Source organism: Macaca thibetana, chromosome 18 (genome assembly GCF_024542745.1).
Source record: "Macaca thibetana thibetana isolate TM-01 chromosome 18, ASM2454274v1, whole genome shotgun sequence".
NCBI classification, from domain to species: Eukaryota; Metazoa; Chordata; class Mammalia; order Primates; family Cercopithecidae; genus Macaca; species Macaca thibetana.
In genome coordinates, this window is record NC_065595.1 from 10351845 (window position 1) to 10378424 (window position 26580).

The 26580-nt window shown below is 34.4% G+C and overlaps 1 protein-coding gene across 2 annotated transcripts in view; it reads right to left on the minus strand.

Moving 5' to 3' along the window:
* Nucleotides 1-26580, minus strand: part of DOK6 (docking protein 6) — a 437100-nt gene that overhangs the window by 285600 nt on the left and 124920 nt on the right. The window contains exon 1 of one of the 2 annotated variants that reach the window (XM_050767819.1): nt 2767-3143. The exons of the other annotated variant lie outside the window; for it this stretch is intronic. The gene's annotated coding sequence lies outside the window, so the exon portion shown is untranslated. Of the gene's footprint in view, nt 1-2766; nt 3144-26580 lie in introns of those variants that run through there. 2 annotated transcript variants of the gene reach the window in all.

Below are 26580 nucleotides of genomic sequence, written 5' to 3' on the forward strand. Positions count from 1 at the left end.
TCAACATAGTTTTAAAGATTTCAAATGATTTTCATAATTATGAGAATTATGTTATATATAATAAAACCGTTTACTCCATTGAATACACATGAGTTCCTGCTATATTTCACTGTAGCTTGGAATATTTGTTAAGCAATATAACTCTTTATATTGACATTCACTAGTATACGACTGAAAAGAAAGGAACAAAAAATTGGCATCAAATTTGGTTTTCCTAAAATTGCTCTCTTCACCATATAGCATGAAATAATTTTGAGGCAGGATAAATCATTTCACTCAGTCTTTAGTACAATTCATACCTTTGTATTAGAATGCAGGATATTATATTGTAATACCAAAAAACATAGTTTTTTAGTCACAAAAATTTAATTTTTAGTGCAGTTTCTGCTATTCATTAAACAACTTCACTTGCAGAAGTTAAATTAAGATCAATATACCTCATGAAGATGCTCTTTGAGCATTACAAGACATAGCCTGAAGAAAGCATCTAGCATGTAAATTTGAAAAGTAATCCACAAACTCTTACCTGAAACTCTCGGGTTTCTGATACTGCCATGACTGAACTGCATCCCCACAGAATTCATCTACTGATGCCCTAACTCCCAAAGTGCTAGTATCTGGAGATGGGGACTTTGGGAAGTAAGTAGGGTTAGATGGTCATGAAGGTTGGACTTTGATAATGGGATTAGTGCTCTTACAAGAAGACACAGGAGAGAACTTGCTTTCTCTTTCTCTCTTCTTACTCAGAAGAGGTCACGTGAACACACAGTGAGAATATGGCCATGTGCAAGCCAGGAAGAAATCCTTCACCAGAACCCAACAGGGCTGGCACCCTCATCTCAAACTTGCAACCTCCAGAACTGTGAAAAAAAAATAGATTTCTGTGGTTCAAGCCACCATGTATATGATATTTTGTTACAGAAGCTGGAACTGACTAAGATACTTTCAGATATCTTTTTTTAAAACTAGCAGTGATGGTAGGATAGTGCTGGTTGTGGTAGTTGTCAGTGTAATAATATTGGGGAAGTAAAAAACAGTTACATGAATCTACGATTTGAGAGACTGCTAACAGAAAAAGAATATTATCTGTGAAGTGGGATATATAGAGATTATCAATATTTGATCTTTTAGCTATTCATTAATGGATTTGGAGTCTTAATTGAGAAGTAAAATTGAGACTCAAATCCCTAGTAATATAGTTGTTGTCTTTTTGTACAGAGCAATGCTTTCCCCTGTACTCTGTCACTTTGTTACTCATAGCTTGGGAACAATCTTGATGTTAAATGAAACCTTACAATATTTGTGGAAATATATAAATACACATACTCGCCGACTGTAATTCCCCATCTGATGTTACCGTAGTTATTTTCTATTAAACAGTGAGCTAAACATGAGCCAGAAGGCATAAGTATTTCTATTTAGGCACTCAATATTGTTTTAAAATAAAACTAATAGATAATAAGGAGGAAATAGATTTAATATTTTTGACAATGTTTTATCTCTTTGCTATTACATTAAGAAAGTCAACCACGCAGAGACAAGACTGATTTTTATAGATTCTATGTAGTAAACCATTTACCAAGTTGAGGTCCTTAGTTATTATTATTTTTTATCTTGTAATAAGTTTAGGTTTATAAACAGTTGTCAAAATGGTGGAGTTTCTGTATACTCTATACAGCTTCCTCTACTATTAGCATCATATATAGCAATGGTAAGTTTTCAAAACCAATGCACTAATATTGGTCAAATACCATTAACTAAAGATTCTGCTCAGATTTTGCCAGATTTTTCTCGTCCTGTTCTGTTTCAAGATCTAACACAGGATACCAAGTTGCATGTAGTTGTTCTGTCTCCTTAGTCTCCTCTGATATGTGACACTTTGTTTTTTGTGACCTAAACAGTTTGGAAGTCTAATGGTTAGGTATGTTGTACAATGTTCTTCATTTCTGTTTGTCTTAATTAAGTTACGTTTGATGTTTTGAAAGTCTAATAAAAATCTCATAATCAAATAATGAAAGCATACACTTTTATTAGGGAATATGAATTCACCATGGCTATGGACTAGTTATATTTTGATCAGATTCTGGCTGAATTTAAACTTAAAGTAGCAAAAAAAAAAAAAAAAATTAATAAATGCAGAATTCCATCTTCTACCCCTCTTTGGACACAGTTAAAGTATTTTGCTTTTTAATGGAGTAAAATAATAAAATGGGCACTGGTGTGGAGGATTTCCAAGTGTCATTCTGTCTCAATGTAAAATCAAATTAAGCATGAGTCAGCACACTAAAAGCCGCCTCCGTACCAGAAGTATAAAATAAGCAGAAGTATAAGGAGATCACCTTTTTGTACTCTTCATCAAACCAGATTTTATTAGTGCATTAGGATCTGCTTTAGGCCCTATAACTGATGCCTTATGTGAGAGTGCTGGAGACATTCCAGGACTGAACAGCAGAAATGACTGCCTGAGACCAGGAAATCACTCCTTGGAGAAAAAAGAATAATAAAGGAATAGGTTTTATTTTGCTTGTAAATGAAAGATACAAATTCTTTGAGTACATGAAAGAGCACCACATAAATGAAATGCGGTACCTTATTTTTATTTGCATCCCATGAGAATGGGACATAAATTAATGACCTCCATTAGCAGTAGGTGGGAGGAGATGGGGTAGTCTCTTCAGGTACTACTTGGCTCTTCAAGGGCATCTCAAGGTACAGAGACTATTTGGCTGGTTAACAACAGAACGTATTGCTTACAAGAAAACGTACCTTCCCAGTGTCTGTCTTAAAGCAGATGACATTTCTGCCTTCCCCATCATTTCAGGATGCTGCACCACTTTATCCTGGGGGATTAACTGATTTCACTTTCTCATTCAAAACTATCTCCTACACATGCCAGTTATTTCATCATAACAGGCTCCTAGGTGCCCCTCCGATTCTCATATAGAAAATTCCATGTTGTTGCTAGGACTCCAGGAATTCCCAGGATCACAGCTGGTCCACACCTTCAGCTTTCCACTGTGTTAACCAGCCAGCCAGCAGGCCATAATTAAATACCTTCTTAATCCCCTTCCACTTGATGAAAACCATTTTACCGCAGAGCAAATCTCTTTTCCTTAGTTCTTTCTCCTTTTCAAGGTGATTTTACACAAAGGATATCCTGTTTCCATTTAAGACTCACTGTGAAGTAGGTGGCAGATTTCTTGGCTTCAGTTCATAGCCATAATTACGTTATTTAGCTAGAAGTCATTCACAAGCTCTGCCTTAACCAGAAGTTGGATTTAATGGGCCTGTTTTATCGCAAACTGTTGACCTTATGAACCCTGTACTTCAAGTAGGATTTTTGGTTAGAAACTCGGAAGAATTTTCAATTATAGAAGTTGTCAAACCTGAGAGTCCATTGCTCTAAAGGGGGTGTTAGAAAGTTTGTTCCTTGAGATTTAAAAAATTAGAGAAGGCAGTGTCATAGCTGGAGTGGCTAAGTTTGTGTTCCCTTCTGAAAGCAAGATACCATATGAATGACATCTTGGGGAATAAGATTTAATTATTAATTTATAACTGTGTATCAGACGAACACATTAAGACAACAAATAAACAAATAAGCAAAGCCCATCCAGAAGAGTTATTTACAGGTTTACGTTATGAGTAATTCCAGCTACTTGGTCTTAAGTGTTTGCCCTTTGACAAAATGTGTGTAGTACCATTGAAAGACACACTTGGTTTGTATAAAAAAGTAGTCAATGCACAGGATTAACTTTAATGCACTGATGAGTTTAGCTATCTTTTCAATAGAAAAATGAGTTTTGCTCTATCTTAATACTAGCTTATATTTAATGGCTGTTAGATAGATAGATAGATAGATAGATAGATAGATAGATAGATCCACAGATAGATACACAGATAAATATAATGCTACAATCCCTCTTATTCATTCATTCATTTATTCAAAAAGTACTTGACAGTTCTACATTATCTGGATAGAGCAATAAAAAAGAATTTAAACAAATAAAATACTAACAAAAACCAAGTTTCTGCCCGGATGAAAACAAAGTTCCAGCTGCATAGATGGGTGGACAGTAAATAAATAAGCACATTTGTAAATAGTTTGTGTGTGTGTGTGTGTTGTTTTTGTTTTTGTTTTGCTATGTGCTATGGAGAGAATTATGCACAAGGATGCAGAAGGGAACATTGGGTGTGGTGAGGAAAGGCTCAATCCCCAAGGAGACTTTTAGGAGCAGCATTAGAGAACATGAAAGAATGAGTGATGCAGACATCTGAGGAAAGAGCCTTTCAGTCAGAGAGAATTGCACACGCAAATACCCTGATATGGGAGCTTCTGAACTGCTTCAAGAGCTGCAAGGGGCCAGTGTGGAGGGCAGGGAATCAGAACAAGGTGGCTGGAGTTCAGAAAGACAGGGACAAGTCAGGTCTGGAAGGGATCTTGGCTTTTACTCTCTGATGCCATTAAAAGCTCTAAGCAGTGAGAGAACACAATAGAACTTAAATCTTAACAAAAAGGAACTGATGTAACTATATTATCTACTTTAAGGCAAAATGTATTATTAGAGATGGACACACTTCGGAATGATCAGAGGTTAATTCAACAGAATGTGTAAACTCTTCTGAATTTATATGCATTCATGAATGTAGCCTCAGAATTGTAAATCAGAATTGACAAAAACCGACATGGCCAAGATAACGTGTTTTCTTTGTTTGTTTGTTTAAAATGTCAGTATCTGCTAGAATGGTCATATACAAATCAGGAAAGATACACAGTATCGGAGCAAAAATATTTATTAAATTGATTAAATAGACCTCTGCAGAACGCAGTACCCAATGATTGCATAATATAAATTATTTTCAAGCTCACACGGAACATGAGAGAAACTGATTATATATTTGGTTACAAACCAGAAAATTCAAAGGATTCAAATAAGATTGAGTAACAAGATGGGAAGACTTGCTATATAGAATTCCAAGACCAATTAGAAGATACAGTAATTAAGATGCTGCAGAATCAGACAAATACAAATAGATCAGTGGAACAGAACCGTCAGTAAACACATATATGGATATCTGATTTATGACAAAGGGAACACTTCAAAGCAATGGCAAAAGACTTTTTAATAAATAGCTCTGGGATAGTTGGATAAATATTTTGAAAACAAAGTGAAAATTGATCTTTTCCTGACATGAATGATATCCCAAAATTAGTGGTAGGTGTATTCTTTTTTACTTAATGTAATTAAATACTACACCTATTTTAAAAAACTGCTACAATGCCCACTCAACAGGACTTTTGCTCTTTAAAGCATGTTACTCTTCTCCAAAATGGTGACACTTACATTTTCAGTCTTACGAATCAGGTGGATCCTTAATATTCATGTAAAAGTTCCAGTAATTAAAGCTTTTTGAGGAAAATATGTTAATTAGTATGTCAGTGATTTCAAAGTAGGGAAAAAGAAGACACAAAACATTACTGTAGGAGAAAATAAGAAGCTGAAATAAGAATATAAATTTTTATATATTAGGAAAGAATTATCAGAGAATCAAAAACCAAGGAATTGATTAGAAGATACTTGTCACGCACATAACTGTCAAATGGGTACATATCCAGAATATGTAAAGAATCCAAAAGAAGAAGACAGACAATCCAATTTTAAAAACGGCAAGATACTTGAGCAGGTGCTTATAAAAAGGAGCTGTATAAATGGCCAATAGACTTATACAAAATGCTCAATCTCATTCGCACTTAGGAAAACCTGAAGTAAAAGCACAATGAGATATCAATTCATTTCCAACAAAATGGAGAAAAAAATAAAAATACTGATAGTATCAAGTGTTGGTAAGGATATGGAGCAATGGAAGTCTCACATTCTACTGGAGAGAGAGTGCACTGGATGACTTTGGGAGACACATACCCGGAATCTAGCAATTCTGCTAACAATTTACGTAGACTCTAGCAATTCTACTCCTGGTTATGAACTCAACAGAAATATCTGTACATTGCACATGAAGAATGGCCATTATAGCATTATTCACGTAAGTCTCAAATGCAGAAGTTGTGATTGATGTATACAGTTGGAACACTAGGCAGCCATCAAAGAAATTCATGAACGATGGTTATGTACAACCTCACAGGCAAATCTCAAAAACATTATGTTGAAGAAAGTAATCCAGACACAAGAGAAAGCATGATGCAAGGCTTATTTCTATAAATTCCTCAAATTGCCAAAACTCAGCTACACTGTTCAAAGATGCATACTTAGGTGACTAGTGTATGAAGAGTGAGAAAGTGGCTTCCATCGTAATCAGCACAGCGGTTCATTTAGTGGGAGGTCCTGGTGTGAATGGGAAGGAAATGTGTTAGGATTGGGGTTTCTTCTCGGCTACTAACAAAGTTCTGTTTCTTGATCTGGTTGGCATGTACACTAGCATTTGCTTTAAATTCTCCATTTAGTCATTTTAGTCTCCATTTGTGTCATTTTCTCTATGGGTGCCATCATTACAATTTATTTAAGTTTAAAAATATCACATGTTGAAGTTTATGCAGATGTTATGAGACCCATTTTGGTTTTCTCCTTATTTTTGCTCCCTATTTGTAAGAAAAAGTGATATAGGAACAGACAGAGACAGAGGAATCGATCCTTTGCTAGGATTTTCAAGGATAGCAGAAGGCAGTTCCTGCTACATGTGCTACAAAAGGTGTTATGACAAGCCACTCATAAGACTGAACTTTGTAAAGGAGCAGGTGGACATCAAACAGCTTTTGGTTAAGATGCAGGCATCCCAGAATTACTGACATCTAAGGTGCTCAAGTTTCTAAGAAGCCCCAACATCTTTAGTTTATCTGTTAAAAGAAATAAGCAATCCCACCAACAGTGTAAAAGTGTTGCTATTTCTCCACATCCTCTCCAGCACCTATCATGGGAAGGGGGGAGGGGGGAGGGGGGAGGGATTGCATTGGGAGTTATACCTGATGTAAATGACGAGTTGATGGGTGCTGACGAGTTGATGGGTGCAGCACACCAACATGGCACAAGTATACATATGTAACAAACCTGCACGTTATGCACATGTACCCTAGAACTTAAAGTATACTACTAATAATAAGTAAATAAAAAAAAAAAAGAAATAAGCAAATGACTGAATTTTCAACTGGAGTCTGGAGTGAATATGAAAGTGGTTGTTCTGGGGCTTCTGAAGGGAGACACGCTGGGATTCTACCTAGGAGAGGGTGTTAAATCCACACCTGTTGAGCAGAGACACTGTGCTGGGGGCTTCACACACAAGGTCAGGCAATCCTGGCCACAGCCCGGAAGGGTAAGTAGGTCTAATCCACTTAAGTCAAGTAATTTGGCAAAGATCACAAAACAAAGGGGTGCTACGAAAACTCTAATGCATTTGTTTGTCTGCAAAGCATCTGTTTTCAGCCCATCTCTGTGGCCCGCCCTGTTTTCACATCATAATATCTCTAATCTAAACTGTGAGGTACAAGAGGTGGTAATTAAGCATACACTTCAACAATGGATACACAGACAGAAGGCCATGATTTATGTCTCTTTATTCTTGTGTGAAATAATGAACTTATTTTCAATACTTAGTCTTTAGAATAGACTTAGTGTATGCACAACTGTTATGGATTTCATTATAATTTGACTTTGTTCTCCGGTCAATGTTTTATTATCTTTCCTGGTAACCTATTAATTGACTTATGATCAGGCACAGCAATTATTTTCCCATCTGCAGCAACATAGGCATTCAAAATACGTTTGGGATGAATAGGGATGAAGAAATTGATATTTTTAAATCACAATGTTAAATCTTAAAATATGATGGTTTTTAATCTTAATTTTTATCTGCTCTTTTTGTTAAAATGACATAATACCAAAAAGCCAATGAAAGAATATTTTAAAATTCCACTACTATCCAGCGAAAAATATTGCTAGCATTTTGATAGACAGCCTTCTAAAATTAGCACACCGTATCTCTGTGCACACACGCATGCACGCACACACACATTTTCTATATGAATACAGCTTTTCAGAGTTCCACTTTCATAGTTCATTCATTCAGCAAACATCTTATGAATATTTGCTATTTTCCAGGTACACTTCCAGTTGCTTAGTGTCAAGTAGTGAATGAAATGAACAAGAACACCTGCCATCCTTGTCTTCATGACATTCACCTCTCAGTACAGACACGAAGACAAAATAAAAAATAACTGAATAACATGCAGATTATCATAAAAAACAACCAGTATGAAGAAAATTAAGAGAATGGGAAGTGGAAGTCCTGGAGGAAGTAATCCTCTTATTCACATAGCAAATGTTCTGAACTTCATGCCTTATCAATAAATACACATGTATAATATCATTTTAATGGTAACTTATGGATGTATTTATGTATTAAATATTTCCAAACAGGTTCCTATGGAAAAACATTTATAAATACAAATTTTGTTGATATTGTCCCTACAAAATATACAGTAAACATAGATAATATAAATTTATATATGTTTAGTATAATTCTTGCTATATTAAAATTCATCTTTAATATAGTATATTTCAGATGTTTACCTATTTATTAATATATTTCCAAATGTCCTAGACCAAGTTCTTAAAACATGGAGATTTATTTTTCTGAAACACTCTGAGCTCTGATATCTTGATTAATATATGAAAATCCCTAAGTATTTTTCTGCTTTACTTGTCCACAAGACAGTGAGTTTCTAAAGTGTAGAAACAGTGTCCTTTTAATTTTTGTCCAGTAAATCCTTACTATGTTCCAGGAAAGTGATTTTTTAAAATCCTCTCCTAATTTATATAATAATCATCCAACAAACAATTTGCTCAGCAAAATGTAGGTGAAATCTACTTGCCTTTCTTGAACATGATTGGGCTTGCCTGACTAGCCAAGTATGTGAACTGGGGTAATGCACTGCACAATTATTTTTTATTTATGGGGACTTCAATACATTTTAGAAGTGATTTTCAAAACACAGGAACATTAACAATCAATTTGGAAAATTCAAAATGTAAATACATCTTTGGAAAGAGTGAAACATTAAAAGCAATACACATATTTTAAAATCAGACAGTTTTGCTAAGAGTGAAATTTTGATGTTTGTTTCAATATATGAATTTCCTAAAAGCCACTGGCATAAGATGAAAAATAACAGTGATTTTCTTTACATAGCCACTGAAGACTTTCCATTACTTTAACTGTGTAGTGCCTCTAATCTATATACAGTCTTTACCTTTTTTATTGACATATCCTCCTGGATTTCCTGAGCAGAGGAACCTTAGTATTTTACACTGTATGTGTCCATTCTTTTTCTAATTATTGTTTGTATGTCAGATATTTATCAGACAGTATAAATATTACCTGCCCTACTTTTAAGTCAATGATTTATGACTACATGATAATCAAGATATTTATTAAATAAAAGGTAGTAGTTGAAAATTAAAACCCCTATATCTTGTTGATTGCAGACCACCACATTTCAAAAATACACAGCACTGTTTTCTTCAAACCGTGGAATTCAAATACAAAAATATTAAGCCAGTGATTATTAGATAGCCCAAGCACAAGCTTCACAATGCCTAAAAAGTGCTTGAAATATTACGCATAGATTTTTTGTACCTGTTTTATTTTCTCAGAGAAATGAATTTATAGCTTCAACTCATTCTCAAAGGAATCATTTTCTGTCCATACACTAATTACTATATCTTTACAACAGAAGAAAAGCATTCTTTAAAAATTCAACTTCATGCTTTCACTAATAATGTTTTTTTTCCTTTCTACTGCTTTGATTAAATTAGTATATTTTTAAAAGTACAGTAAATGTTACTTCCTGTAAATAAGTTAAGATTTAAAAAAACTCCAGCCTGGGCAACATGGTGAAACCCTGTCTCTACTAAAAACACAAAATTTAGCCGGGCATGGTGGTGCATGCCCGTAATCCCAGCGACTTGGGAGGCTGAGGCAGGAGAATAGCCTGAACCCCGGAGACAGAGGTTTCAGTGAGCCAAGATCGTGCGTCTGCACTCCACACTGGGTGAGGGAGTGAGCCTCTGTCTCAAACAAAACAAAAACAGAAACAAACAAACAAAATAAACAAATAGAAAAACCTAAGAAAAGAAACTGTCAACATATATTAGGGAAAACAAAATGATGTAACTTGTTCTCATATACATGAAGTAAAATAACTCTTAGCTCTCCGCCGGGAGTGGCGGCTCACGCCTGTAATCCCAGCACTTTGGGAGGCCGAGGCGGGTGGATCAGGAGGTCAGAAGATCGAGACCATCCTGGCTAACACGGTGAAACCCCGTCTCTACTAAAAATACAAAAAACTAGCCGGGCGCGGTGGCGGCGCCTGTAGTCCCAGCTACTCGGGAGGCCGAGGCAGGAGAATGGCGAGAACCCGGGAGGCGGAGCTTGCAGTGAGCAGAGATCGCGTCACTGCACTCCAGCCTGGGCAGACTCCGTATCAAAAAAAAAAAAAAAAAAAAAAAAAAAAAAATTAAACTCTTAGCTCTCCAAATACTTCATAATTTTCTCCATATTTTTCTAAAGAAGCTTTCTCAGACTGTGCTTAACACCATTCTATACTGATGAGTAAAGCAGCCAAGGTTCCATGTATAAACGATTCTGCAAAATGCTGGATTAAACAAAGTTAAATTATTGTTTACTCAGGGAATCTCAAAGCATTTACAATGCATTGAGAGGGAGGAAAAATATATATTGTGTCTTAAATTAATTAAATACAGCATCTTTGTTTTTATTCTATGTTTTGTTTTAGTTTTGCTTTATTTTTTTTCCCATGGGTGCTTTTATCTTATCCAGAGTTGTTTAGTATTGGAAAGTATCAGAAATTTTCACCAGTGCTACTTTCCAGGAACATTTTCATATAGGCATTTTTTTTGTGTCTGAAAATATATGGAAGGTTGTTGTTTACGTATACCTAAAAATTATGACTTTGCTTCTTAGTAACAGAATTTTGTAGATGTAGAAGAGGTTGAATTTTAAAACTTTATGTATTAAAGAAATAAGTAACCTTAGGTAATCTGTGATTATTTTTTGTCAAAAATGTTTGTAAAATTTTGGATTGACTATGTTCTAATATTCTGAAAATGCAAGATGATTACACTTTATAAACTTAATAAAATTAACATTTCTAAAGTATCATGGCATGTAGGAAGTATATTAAAACTGGATATAGCTATTGTTGTACTCTTACTTATTAATATATCTTTAAGAAATAGTAGCTGTTAGCATTAATTTCCTAGGCTAGATAGGCAAAAATAAATAAATAAATAAAAACTCTGCTCCATGTTTTCTTAGATAAATCTAATAAATAAGTTCATTCAAGTAAAAAATGTACTTTGTTTCATTAAGTTCTACAGACTATGCGTGCTTCAAGATCTGATTTCCTGATGGTAAAATGAGTGTCTATCTTGCATAGGCATCAATTTTCCTTAAGGAACCTCAAGTAAAGATCTTTAACAAACTCTCACTTCATTAACCACTTGATGAGTTGAGATACAAACTGCTTTATGGAAATTGCCACCAAAAAGTGTGGATGCAACTACTATACCCAAATTAAGCCACCCAATTTTTAAAAATTAAATGCCTAATCAAGAACTAGGAAAGGACTGGATAAATGGGTTAATGGATTACAAACTTTAAAACTTAAGTTTCACGATAAGAATTTTTAGAAGGAGCAGAGAATCTGCAACAACCCACCTCATGCATTTTCTCACTGTCTGATTATATCATTATGGTAGTAAGATTGCCTCATCCTACAACTACTAATGTAATAATAAAATGCATGTCTAATTTGCATAGGCCTATCATACAACTTCCTTTAAATATGGCAGCTCCCATAAGAAGTACTGTGGCTACAATAATGATATTCCACATTATACAGCATTTTTTCTAAAAAAAAGTTTCATGCATTTTGGCAAATAGCTAAATGCATCCAAGAGGCAAGTCATTCATTAACTAAGTCAGATTTATAACTCCAAGTAGCATCAACTTAAGGCATGTTAACGGTAGAAATTCTTAAGTAAACTGAAGCTTATACAATTTTAAATTCTTAAACAAAATGCTTAAGGTCATAAATAAAATCAAAATTTAAAAGCAGCCATATAGGTCAAGGAATATACCAGACTGGTTGAGTGACTGCATATTTCAGGTTGGCTTGTATTCAATGTCTCAGCTTTTCAAGCTACAAGTCTCTAAGCTGTAAGATCTGCAGCTGTCATTAAAATATCTACAGTTCTATGGCTTTTATATGCTTAGCCAAACAGACTGTATGCTGCTACAATACATCCATCCATTATGGGTCTTCCTTTGTACAAAATTGCAAGTCAGGATATGGTTCACAGCCTGCTGAATTCTCTGAAATAAATGCAGTGGCTCTCTATAATGTGAAGCCCAAAATGTTTTTCTCTACCTGTGAGTTTATTAGAAATACCTAAGAATATAAGAGCAACTGAAAAAGACAAGTCAACTATAAAAAGATGCCCCCTGTTCACAATTGCAAGATATAGAATCAACCTAAGTGTCCCTCAATGGACAAATGGAATAAAAAATACAATATATAGATACAACGGAATATTATTTCGCCATAAAAAAATAAAATCGTGTCATTTATGACAACATGGATGCAACTGGGTGTTGTCATGTTAAATGAAATAAGCCAGAAACAGAAAGACAAATATTGCACATTCTCACTTCTATGTGGGAGCTAGAAAAGTGGATCTCATGGAAAGAGAGTAGAATGATGGTTACCAGAGGCTACGAAGGGAGTATGGATGAGGGGGGTTGAAGAGAGGATGGTTTTAACGAGTACAAACATACAGTTAGATAGAAGGAATAAGTTCTGATGTTAGATAGCAGAGTAGGGTGACTATAGCTAATAGCAATTAACATAGTTGGGATAACTGTCTGCTCCAAATCTCGTGTTAAAATGTAATCTGCACTGTTGGAGGTGAGGCCTGCTGGGAGGTGATTGGATCATGGGGGTGGATTTGTCATGAATGGTTTAGTAACATCCTCTTGGTGCCACCCTTGTGATAGTGAATGAATTCTCCTGAGATCTCGTTGTTTAAAAATGTGTGCCTGGCCGGACGCAGTGGCTCATGCCTGTAATCCCAGCACTTTGGGAGGCCGAGATGAACAGATCACGAGGTCAGGAGTTTGAGACCAGTCTGGCGAACATGGTGAAACCCCATCTCTACTAAAAATACAAAAATTACCCGGGCGTGGTGCTGCACACCTGTAATCCCTGCTACTCGGGAGGCTGAGGCAAGAGAATTACTTGAACACAGGAGGCGGAGGTTGCAGTGAGCCAAGATCACCCCATTGTACTCCAGCCTGGCAACAGAGTGAGACTCCGTCTCAAAAAACAAACAAATAAACAAAAAAAGGACATGCCCCCTGACCCAACTATCTCTCTGGTTCCCGCTTTTTCCACCTGAAGACATGCCTGCTCCCACTTCACCTTCCACCATGAATCAGAGCTCCCAGATGCCTCCCCGGAAGCAGATGCTGTCATGCTTTCTGTACAGCCTGAAGAACCGTGAGCGAATTAAACCTCTTATGAATTACCCAGTCTCGGGTATTTCTTTATAGTAATGTAAGAACAGCCTAACACAGCAATGTATGATATATTTCAAAACAGCTAGAAGAGAGGACTTAAAATGTTCCCAACAAATAGGAATGATAAATACTCAAGGTGATGGCTACTCCAAATACCCTGACTTGATCATTATACATGCCATGCATGTAACAAAATATCACAGGTACCCCATGAATATGCAAAATATTATGTATCAATAAAAAAGCAACCTCTGTTTTAAGAGACACCAAGCAGTCCACAGTGATAAAAAGGAAAAGAGCATATAACTTGGACTGTGTAATACGATTGTATTTTCTTATTTACAAATCTAAATATATTTATTTTATAGGTAGTACCTCACAAACTGTAAGAACTCATATCTCTGCTCAAAGGGTTGGTTGTATTTAAGTGTTTTAAAATGTTTTGTTGGCCATTCCGGGTTACGGAATCTATGACTGAAAACAGCAGAGGTAGAGAGTGAGAGGTTCGGGAAGAGAGGACGCAGACACACGCTATCATTTTATGTATATGACACTAGTCATTTATATTTATATTTATATTTAAATTTTTATTTATACATACATGTATATGTATATATATCTATTCTTCTCAATTTTAGTTTACCCTTTTTTTTTTTTTTTTTTTTTGAGATGGAGTTTCGCTCTTGTTGGCCAAGCTGAAGTGCAATGGCGCGATCTCAGCTCACCACAACCTCAACCTCCCGGGTTCAAGTGATTCTTCTGCCTCAGCCTCCAGAGTAGCTGGGATTACAGGCATGCGCCACCACACCTGGCTAATTTCATATGTTTATCAGAGACGGGGTTTCTTGATGTTTTAAACATATTTTTATGTATCCTGACTTGTCTTATTAATAAACATTAAAGTATAAATGTCTTATTAATAAACATATAAAGTACAAATAATAAATAATTTTAAAACATACAGAAAAGTACAAAATTATAATAGGGAATACTACTTAGGACTTTTTATGTTTACCTTATATTTTTGCTCTTTTACAAAACGAAATATTACACAAATGATCGAAAACACCTTTATATCCACCACGTATTTTCCCTTTCCTCATCCAAAAAGAGTCACTATCCTAAAAGGTAATTTGCATCTTTCAAAGAAAGGACTAATATTTCTACTAGAATTTTATACCTTCATTAGCAAGATTTATTACTGTTTTTATATTGTAATTTTTGCATTAATAGTATAAAACATGATGTATACAATTTAATTTTAACTTCTAAGATTGAGCTTTTTTCATGTTGATATGAATTATTAAATCTATTTTAGTTTCAAATCTGTTAACAGGTAGATGTGTTGAAAACAGTTTTCCCGATTTTGCAGCTTGACTTTTCACTTTTTTATAATTTAATTTTTCATGTAGAAGATTTAATTTTATTTTAGTAAAATGTGTCAGTTATTTCCTCTTTGAATTTCTTACTTCTAACTGCTTAAGAGGAATGATACTCATCTTGAAGTAGTTACTGAAATATCTGAACTCTTCACCAACTCATTTTCTTGTTTGTTGTTTCCCTTTTCAATATATTTTACTCTTTTCTGGTTTTATAATGGAATAATACAATTTCTTAGATTGCCTCTCTTTTTCCCTCAGCAGCTTCTAAAACCTTCCCACTCCATACAAATATGTTTGGTCACCCACACATAGCTCTCTACCTTTCTTTTCATGTATGCTACTAAATCTAATAGAACCTCACTTAAAAAAATACGGTTTTAGTAGCTTGCCAGCTGATTTCCTGCCTTCAAGTTTGTTTTACTTCAATCCAATTTATAAACTATTGTCATATTAAATGTCCTAACACACAGATGTGGCCATGTATTTCTTTGGATCAAAAAACAAAAACAAAACAAAAATGAAACAAACAGAAACAACAAAACTTTCAATGCTTTGCCATTTCCCATTGCTTATAAAAGAAAATTTGAATTCTAAAGCTTACCCTTCAAGAACCGTCATGAACTAACCCCAAAGTCATGTGGAACATTTGTCTCTTTCTCTATGAAATCCTCTCCTCAAATTGGACTGGTTTAGTCATTATTATCCCTTGACTATATTTGCTTCCATTTCTTTGCTTGCATTATTTCTTCCTGAAATTCCCTTATTTTTAAAAAGTACATGTTTTGTAATGTTTTCCCTTATCATTTGTTCTTTGTTGTCTTTAAAATTAATCTCATCCACAAAACAACATAATTAGGCTACATTATTATCATTTTGTTTCACATGAAGAAATCGAGGTGCAGAAATATTTTTTAAAAGGTAGTAATGGAGATACAAGAATCAAGCCCTGAAAGTCTAGCTTCAGGGCTTGGATTTAGAATTACAAAATTATACTCCCTCATACATTATACACTTGAGTCTTAAGCAATATATTAATGTATTGGTTTAAAACTTGGGAAAACTTACAACATCAAGGAAAACAGGTTGACTTTCTTCAAGAATGAGAACTTGGACTTGGGGAAAAAAAGAATGGAAAAAACAAAGAGGTGTAGTTGAAATGAGAGGTTGTATACGTTTGTCTGTTTCTTTCATCCTTGTTTCTTTGTGAAGTCACCTTTGTGTGGGAAAGGTCTTCTCTCTTTATCTTGCCTCATACTTATCCCTTGTCACTTGTTCTCCGTTCACCTGCCTGAGAGTGAAGTGTATCCAAACTCCCTGAAAGAAAGTCCTTGTTCTCAAATTGGAAACCAGTCTTGAAGGAGAATCACCCATTTATTCTGGCACACTGAAAATTTCAGCACAACTGCAACTTTTCATGTCTGAAAGCCCAAGTGACAGCCAAAAATAAAAGTAAATCGAAAGGAGTGTAAAGAAAGAAAAAGGGTTTACAACTTACCTTCCTCCTTCTAAGACCTAGGGAATCAAAGGGTTTACAACTTACCTTCCTCCTTCTAAGACCTAGGGAATCTAAGGCCATTACGGGGTCTGTTTGGGATTAAACCAATGAAGAACTCTCTACTTCATGTACTTAGTTATCAATAGATTTTTGTCCCAAAGCAGACTCCTTTGAAAATACCCCTTTGGACAATCTTTCTATCCTTTTATTTGAAGAAGACAAATCAACTGCAATAAGAAGTATGTTTTAAAATCAAAAGTAAAAGAAATGTCAAGATGTAAACTAAATGATGTTTGAGATCATGGCACCTTGCAGCCTTAGGAACTAATCCACTCTGGGTGTATGAACTAATCCACTCTAGGTGTATGAACAGAAGCTTTTCATCTCATTGCATGAACAATCCATGAAAGCTTCAGAGGCTCGAAAGCCCGTGGAAGAAATAGCTTCAAGAATGACTGATTTCAAATGTACAAAGCTCCCTTGAAATGAAACATCTTAAGCAAGTGTTTTTACTCAGAAAAAAAAAAAAAATCAATCTCTGAAACTGCAAAATGTAGTGTTTCTTTCCTACTTGATATTTTAATTTTTATTCTCCCAAATTTAATTTTGTGTAGCGCTACATAACTGGATTTGGAGGGCTTCTATATTTGTTTTAATATTATTTTAATTTTATGGTTTAACCTAACTTTTACTCTTGGGTCAACATTTTGGTCATCACTTTCATAGGGTAGCAGCAACAATCTTGACTTTCAGTAATAATAACTAACATCTTAATATCTTCTGTTTCCCACCATTGTAAACTGACTTACAAACATTAACATAGTTTAAGCCACACCCAAATCCATCAAGGCAGGCAATATCATGATCCCTGCTTACAAAATGGGACAGTCAGGCAGAAAAGAGAAGTAGCTTAAAGTTTGGCATAATACTAAATTATTGTTATAGTTTGCTAAGTTGGTTTCCAATTTAAGCTTTCTCTTCTCCAAACTGTTCTATAAACCACAATAATCATACTATTGCTTTTGTAATTTCATGGCACCTTTGAGAGCGTCCAGTTGTCTAGCAGGTAAATTCTAACTGCCTAAATTCCACACACAAGGCCATCCACACCATCTCCATTCTGCCTTTTTGGACTAACTTCCACTTCTTTTTACTCAAACTAAGCTCTAGGGACTCAAAACTACCTGCTAACTCCCTTTCTTTTTAAAATTATTTATGTATCTATTTATTTATGTTTGAGACAGAATCTGTCACAGTCAGCTCCCTTTCTTTTGCTTTCCAGGTATCCTGATAGCTGGCCATTACTTTTTCCTATCAATACAGAGTATTCAAGGAAGGAATTGTTTGGCAGATCAAGCTTTACTGTTCATTGTAATGCCTATGGGTTCCATTTTCCTATGCTCTATTTGCCACAAACATGACCATTATCATACTCTGCTGTTTTTGTAAGTCAGCATACAGAAGTTTCATTTCTCCTGTGAGAGTGCATGGTTGTTGAAGGTAAAACTTTGTATGTCAAACAGCTTCTGGCATGATGTATTCCCTTCATGGCTCAGTATACATTCATGGGAGGCATAAACTCATGCCTTAGATTCATAAAAGACCAGTATCAATTTTTATTTCAAACCTAGATACATGCAATTATAAACCTTAATAACACTTTCATACCTATTTCCAATAAAATATGTCTCATAAATGATTGGAAATGGCTGGATTTTTAAGATATGTAATAACGTACTCAGTCTTTGTGGATAATATATACACATCATCAATGCACAGATCCTGCCCACTGCTGCTTCCTTGCTTTAAGGCTTATATATTAAGCCATTACGAAAGGCATCAATTTCCCCATCACAAGCAAGTACATATTTCTACTTAGGAATTATTCCAGAGCATGAGAGCAAATTACAGTAGTCTGCAATTCTGATGGCTTAACTTACAATTCAAATTATACAGTAAATACATGTTGATGATGGGGGAACATCATACTTATATTTGGGTAAAATAAAACTCATAGTTGTCTTCAAGGAGCAAACAGTTTGGGGAAACAAAAGAACAAACAAACATACTAGTAAGTAAGTTCAGAAAAGTGTTATGATATGCATTTTATATATTATGATATATGCTGGTAGGATAACATACATACTCTTTTCTTCCTCTCCCACTCAAATTAGTGCAAGAATTAGCATTAAACTTAATAGTGAATTTCTGCCAATGGAGGATAACAACAAAGATTCTCTAACAGAACTACGATTTGTGTGGTAGAAATGCTAACCAATGCAATTACAAAAGAGAAAGAAATGAGAGAGAGAAATATTAGAAAGTAAGAGCTAAAATAACTTTAAGTGAAATGCTTATATGTTTAAAAACCCAACAGAATCAACTAGAATCTATAACAAAGCATAAGGTAATTAATTTCACTAAGTAGGATTTAATAAAATTAATTATCAAAAGTTTATAATCTTGAATATATAAACCATAATCATTGAAGAAGTATGATGGAAGAAAAACTTCATTTACAATGGCCACATAAATGTTAATAAGTCTAGAAATACACCCACAAAATGATCATTAGAAGACATTTCTGGAGGAAACAGATTATGATTTAATGCAAGGATCCACCAAGATTGTGGACAAAAGGTAAATTCTCCCATTAAATTTTGAATGCAATAAACGTTAAATCAGTCCCTTGGGACTAGATACATTATTTAACTTAGGTAAAATAAGAAATAGCCAGTAAAACTCAGAAAAATAAATACAATAGTGGTGAGACCAAACATATATTAAAACATAATGCCTCAATAATTAAAACAGTATGGCAATGGCACATGAGTAATCAGAACAGAAAAGCAAAGAAAATCTGGAAAGAGGATATGATGATAAAGATGGCATCTCAAATCAATGCGGGATGGATAATGAACATTGATATGGTTAGATTCTGTGTCCCTACCCAAATCTCATCTTGAACTGTAATCCCCATAAATCCCCACATGTTGATCGCAGGCCCTGGTGGGAGGTGACTGGATCTTGGGGGCAGTTTCCCCCATACTGTTCTGAAGAGATCTGATGGTTTTATAAGCATTTGACAGTTCCTCCAACATGTGCATTCTTTCTCCCTCCTGCCGCCTTGTGAAAGATGGTGTCTGCTTCCCCTTCACCTTCTGCCATGATTGTAAATTTCCTGAGGCCTCCCCAGCCATGCAGAACTGTGTCAATTATACCTCTTTCCTTTATGAATTACCCAGTCCCAGATATTTATTTATAGTACTGAGAGAACAGACTAATACAAACATATTTCATTTGAAAAATATATATCAAAATTGCATACATGTGACTTTGAACCATCATTTCCACATTCTAAAAGTAACAACTTAGATACATCTGCATTCATAACAATGTTATGTGCATAAGTTTTGTGTTATAGAATTGTTCATGTAGCAAAACCTTCAAAATAAAATTACCCATTAAAAAGAATTTGTTAAATAAACAATGGTACATGCACTTACTGGAATAAGAAAGCTTTCTATATACTGACATGAAAATCTATCCAGGAACAGATGTATATCCTGGAGGATATAGATGTATATATCCTGGAGTCCCTGTGCTTGTAGTCCCAGCTACTTGGAAGGCTAAGGCAGGAGGATCACTACATGTGGGGGAAAAAAGCTATTTTTGTATGAGAAAGAATAATTAAAAATGTATAGTCATATTTTTTGACCTTCATAAAGAAACTCTAGAATTACAAAAAATGAACTTAAAAAAATAAGTGTTCACTACAGAATTCTGGGGCAGAATCTACCAAAATGGAAGAAGGACACAAACTTTTCAATTCACAAATCACGTGCTAGTGATTTGCCTACCTGGTAATAAATACTAAATTTGATGAATGACAGATTAAATGCTTGACAAAGGTATTTGAGGTGTTGTTTTTTTAAATTTACATTGACAACCATTGAAGAATTCATGGATCACATTTGTATTTCAGGATGGTTAACCCTGGCGGTGTAGTGTAGTTTGGTAAGAAACAGCCTAAGGCAGGGATATCTCTTAGTTGACCTTAGTTCTTTTATAATAACAGCTGATACTCATTACACAATTTCTGTTTATGTTTGAGAGAGCATATCCAAGCACTCTGTCCCTCAATTCTCACATCTGCTCTGTGTGAAAGCTACTCCTATTATTTCCATGTTAGAGATGAAGAAACAGAGAGTAACTGAGACTTAGATAAACCATCCAATAGCCTAGGAGGATCAACGGCAGTATTTGCAGGGGAAGTCGGAAAGGAAAAAGCAATCAAGGAAGAAGGAAGGAGGAGGAAGGTTGTCATTTAAAGGGAAAGGAAGGGATGGGATTCTGAGGAAGACAATCAGAGGGGTGACCAGAGTGACGAGGGAGGAAATATCCTGCTGAGCAAGGCAGTAGAAATAGAAAGGTTGGTGTAGTAAAGAGAAATGGAGGCCGAGGATGGTAGTTTACACCTCTGATAGTAGCACTTTGGGAGGCCTAGACAGTCGGATTGCTTGAGCCTAGTAGTTGGAGGCCAGTATGGGCAATATAATGAGGCTCCTATCTCTACCAAAAATACAAAAGTTAGCTGGGCATGGTGGTGGACACCTGAAGTCCCAGCTACTTTGGAGGCTGAGGTGGAGGATCGCTTGAGCCCAGGAGTTCAAGGCTGCAAGGAGCTGTGTTCACGTCACTGCACTCCAGCCTGGGTAACAGAGCAAGACCCTGTCTCAGAGAAGAAAAAAATAGGAGAAATGGATCATCTAAGGCACCCAAACTTTTTAGTTATTCTTATTGGGAAAAATATTAACAATGAATAGCATGCTTTAAAAAATGACACTAAAAATTAGACCTCAAGTGGTCTCCCTAGTATTCAAAATACTACAGGGCTTGCTCTAAGACTTATTTTTCTTCTCACCCTTTTCATATTTATCTTTCAGGTAAGTTCTCATATTTCAGAATAACATTTCTATTCTCAAAATGCAGTTGTTCTGAACAAGAAGATAGATACATGAGAAAAGAGCCTATTTACCTTAGATTTCAATAAAAAAAAAGATAGCCCTGTAACTTTACGATATTTTTAGCATGTCACAATCATAAAGCATCAAATTGAACATGACAGTTTTAGTTTAAATCTCTGCTTGGATACAAGTCCTTTTTAAAAATCCTTCAATCATTCTTCTAGAAAAAACAAACAGCAATACTAAAAGCTTTCTAAGGAGCTTATTTTTACTGGAAGCCATATTTCTGATACATCTTGGACATGTTGGACTGTTCTGTCAATATATTTTTAAGACAGTGTTATAAAAATCATATAAAAACAGAGATAATGTCCTCTGAAAAAGAGATTTTACTGGAATTTTGGCCAGGTACCTATTGATGATACTTTTGAAATATGTTTGCTAGGCAAAGATCACAAATGATTTCTTATTCAAAACCTTAAAATTGGAACTGGAGTAGAAGTTTGCATATTTGTGTAAAATTCACCTACTCATCTAGAAACAAAGGAATAATCCAACTCTTCTCCATATGTCTTTCTCATAATAAGTGCTCAATAATTAGTTGAGTGTGTAGATTCCTAAATGCAATTCAATCAGTTAAATAAATGTACATATGATACTTAATGTTTTCTCCTGTGTCTGGCACTGGGGAATATGAGAATGAAAGGATTCCAGCTTGAAGGAACTGGCAGTCTGGTGGGGCAGACCAGCATACAAATAAATAAACCCAACTCACTGAAGAAAGGACCATGATAACAATATTCTCAGGGTGCACTGAGACAAAGAGAAGCACCTGACATAGCCTGTGGAAAAAAGCCTGAATGAAGGAACCCTACTTAAGGGAAGAGAAGACATGAGTGAGACTGAGTTAACCAGGCAATATCAGAGCCTGAAGGCAGAAGTGAGCCCAAAGTTCAAAAGTCTTTATAAAATCAAAGTGGAATATTCCTTGTGAATAATTTTATGTCTTACTTGAATAGGGTTTAAAACTTCTGTATTGGCTAGACGAGGTGGCTCACGCTTATAATCCCAGCACCTCGGGAGGTTGAGGTGGGAGGATTGGTTGAGGCCAGGAGTTTCAGACTGACCCGGTCAACATAGCAAGACCTCATGTCTATTTATAAAATAATAATAATAATGGTAATAAATCTGTCATGTATGTTAATGTGAACATTCTTGTGTCTGGATGATAATTTTGATTGATTTAATTCAAGATAATATTCAATTGAGCCCTTGTTCTTTCAATCACTAACCAGCTACATGATATCGGCCAGTTTACCAAACAACTTGGACTTCCTAATTCTCTCTTGTAAAATGAAGCAGGTGAACTAAATCGCTGTTAAAAGTCCCTTTAAAAACAAAAAATCTTGTGATATATTGTGGGTATATCAATACATGTGACTACACAGGGCATATCTCTATCTTCTATTGTTTAAACTTAATAATTGAAAATATGCAGTAATTTTTATTGAAGTGGTGATGTTTAGACCAAGAATAAAAATTCAAACACATAGAAGTTTAGAAAAGATAGACATTCACAAAAGTTTCACCAACCAGAAATAACTACAATTATTAAAATAACCAAAATTCTTTATATATTCTTTATGCACATGGGTAAATGGATATTCAGAATTAATTTTATAAAGACAAGATATATTTAATCAAAACTATACTTGATAAGTACAAAACATTCCCTTTTACTTTTCAGTTTTAACAATATATGTTTAGCAGTTTATGTTTTATTAGTCACATTTTTACATATCAAATTCTGTAGTATTTACCTTGCATTCCACTCATACTAAATTATCTAAATATTGGTGGATTTAATATTTACCCAGTCATTTTTACTGTAGATTCTGTATTTCTGAGGTAATTATACATGTGTCAGTGGAACCCGATTTTACTGCCACCTTGTTTGTTTCAAGAAGGGCTTGTAGGTGTAATCCTTTGGGTTCTTTCTTATATCCTTGAAGAACAAGACCATATGCTTTCTTTACACTCAGGGACTATTTGGATTAAATTTCTTGGTAAATGCCTGATTATATGGGACCTTGCAGACAGTGTGCTAATTATGTGGACATTGAATCTGGCACTAGTCTTTTCCCTATGTCTCTCCATTTACTTTTTTTGCAGAATTTTGGATTTCATAATTGGTTTTCAAGAGTTCTTTTTAGCTGTTATAATTACAAAGGCCATTCATTTTTAGGAAGTTATACCTGTTACGTTGGTATTTGGCTGATATATTGGCCAAGTATCATATTTTTTGCATAACATCTCCTGTGACTCAGAACTCTGTAGATTTTTTTTATTTTCTGAAATCCACAGTTTCATAATGCAGTTTGGGACTCCTATAAATCATCCTGTTCTAAGTCATTTTCTTTTCTGTTTGGAAACCTGAAAACTTTAGATATTTATATTTTTATAGCCTAAGTAAAAACACTTAATAATATTAGAAGTAATACTCTTAAAAATCAGAAACATGATGATAATGTCCATTATCATGTACATACATGAATCGCATATATGTATGAATCACACATATATATATTCAACTGTGTAGTGAAAATTCATAGCAAGTTCATTAACCAAGAAAAAAAATTTTTTAAATAGCAGTTGAAAAGGTTTTTTAAAACACCCCAAACCATAATTATTTATGGAAATTATATTGTCTACATAAAAAATTGAATCCCTAGCAAATTATTAGAATTACAGAGATTTCAGGAAGTTAGCCAACTGTAAGATGAATATGCAGAAATCAGTTGCTTTCCTGTCTACCAGCAGCAAATATATAGAAAATGTAAGAGGAAATTATAAGTTTTACAATGACAGTGAAAGTGATAATATAAAGCTTGGAAATAAATGTAAGAAAAACTATTAATACTATTATGGAGAAGATAAAAATTTTTTGAAAGACCTAAGGAAAGGAAGAGACATACGCACAGCACACAGTGATTCACATTCATTCCCCTCATACTAATCTATAAATGCAATTTTAACCAAAACGCTTATAAGATCTCTCATGCAACTTTACAAAGCTAAAATCATAGCAGGTGCTAAAGAATGAGGGTGCACTGAGACACAGGGAAAGCACATTGATATAGCCTGAGGAGAAAAGCCTAAATGAAGGAAACTTGCTTAAGGGAAGAGAAGACATGAGTGAGACTGAGTTAACCAGGCAATATCAGAGCCTGAAGGCAGAAGTGAGCCCAAAGTTCAAAAGTCTTTATAAAATCAAAGTGGAATATTCCTTGTGAATAATTTTATGTCTTACATAATTTATCCAAGATGATCATAGCAGATGCTAAAGAAGAATGCGGAAGTTTTGCCTATGGTATGAAGACTTATAATAAAAGTATAGGAATTAAGAATATGTTGATTTGATGCAAGGATAGATAAAGGAACACGTGGAAACTATTATGGAGCTCATTTGCTGGCAAGCTCATACGTGGAGTGCTTATATATGACGGAGCTGGGATTTTAAATGGAGTGAGGGACCACTGAGAATACTGGCTATTCATATGGAAAAAAAAACAAGGAATAAATTTTACTCCTACCTCACACCATACAAAGAATCAGTTCCCATGCATAAATATTGTATACATGAATAACAAACTTTTAAAAAATTTAGAAACAAATATAGAATAATAAGTGTATTACATTGGGCTTGAGAAGGAATTCTTAGACGGAAAACAATTATATATCTAAAATATATACACGCATATACAGAAGACACCCATGTAGCAAATGCATAGATAATTGTGAAGTTGTCAGCTTCTAAAACATTCAATTATCACTTTCATGCAATTGCAATTTCATAACTCTAAACTCCTGTATAAGATGAACTATAGTATTTTTGTTAAATTACAGAAAAATGTTATTTTATGCAATAGAACCCATATCTACAAGACAAAGGTAGCATAGTCAAAGAGACTTGCATTAAAACAGCAACTTAATAGCAGTGGGACTACAGGCAAGTTACTAGCCTTCTATTTAGCAGGCTAAAAAATGGATTTTAAAAAAGAGCTTCTAAGAGTTGTTGCAATGATTTAATGAGGTAATACGTGTAAATGTCATTTTGTGCCAGTGCCTGAAACAAAATTTGCAGTCCAAAAAGGTTAATGTTATTGTCTGAAAGTACTGGAGGGTCATGCAGGCATGCATATCTGTCTTTTATGTATTTCTATTTATTGATCTATCTATCTATATCAAGAGAATGAATTGGAAAAGCTTTCCTTTAGAGAAAAAAATATAAAATTAAACAAGTAGAACAAAAGATATAAATGATATTTAAAATCCAATGTAACAATTCTATGAAAGAATAAAAACCAAATCATTTAGAAATTATAAAAATGGTGATAATTTCCTGAATTTTCAAATCAAGGAGGAAATAATAAAAAAAGGAAAATAATACAGTCTACTAAAACTCTAAACTTACAACATTTAGAATTCATTATAGCGTAACTTAAGTTTAAGTACGTAAGTTTTCTATTGGATAGTGAAATAAAAATAATAACTGTTCATATTTTATAGATTATAATCTGAGTTTCCTATATTAGTCATTTAAATAAAACAACTGCTAAAGTTCCTTTCCTGCAGTTGTCAGATTAATACTTATATTTGCACAATATGAATCATTTCATTTTTGTACTTTTCAGTGAGATAATGCCTAGTGCCTTCTTTTTGTTTAATTTGAAGAGAAAAATCTGTTGGCATAACATTAGACATGACTTATTCTGTATTATAGAGGACATGACAAGCCACAGTAAAAATAATTTTCGGGGGGATAATGAGAACACAATTAAAACGGCTGAAAAAGAAGAAAAATTGTCAGAACTAATTTTGAATTAATACTGGAGTTATATTATTAGTGAGCAATATTATACATAAATTCAGATTGAAAATAAGTAGTTTACAATTTAAAATAAATTTGAAGCAGTTTCCATATAATGAAAAGAACTGTTTTGTTTCAGTAATTAATCTTTTTTTTTTTTCCTGGAGGTGCAAAGGATGTTGGGTTAGCATACCTAAATGTGATATTTTTTAAGAAGATACTTCACTGATATTCCTTCTTATTTCTTTTAGAGTATCACAA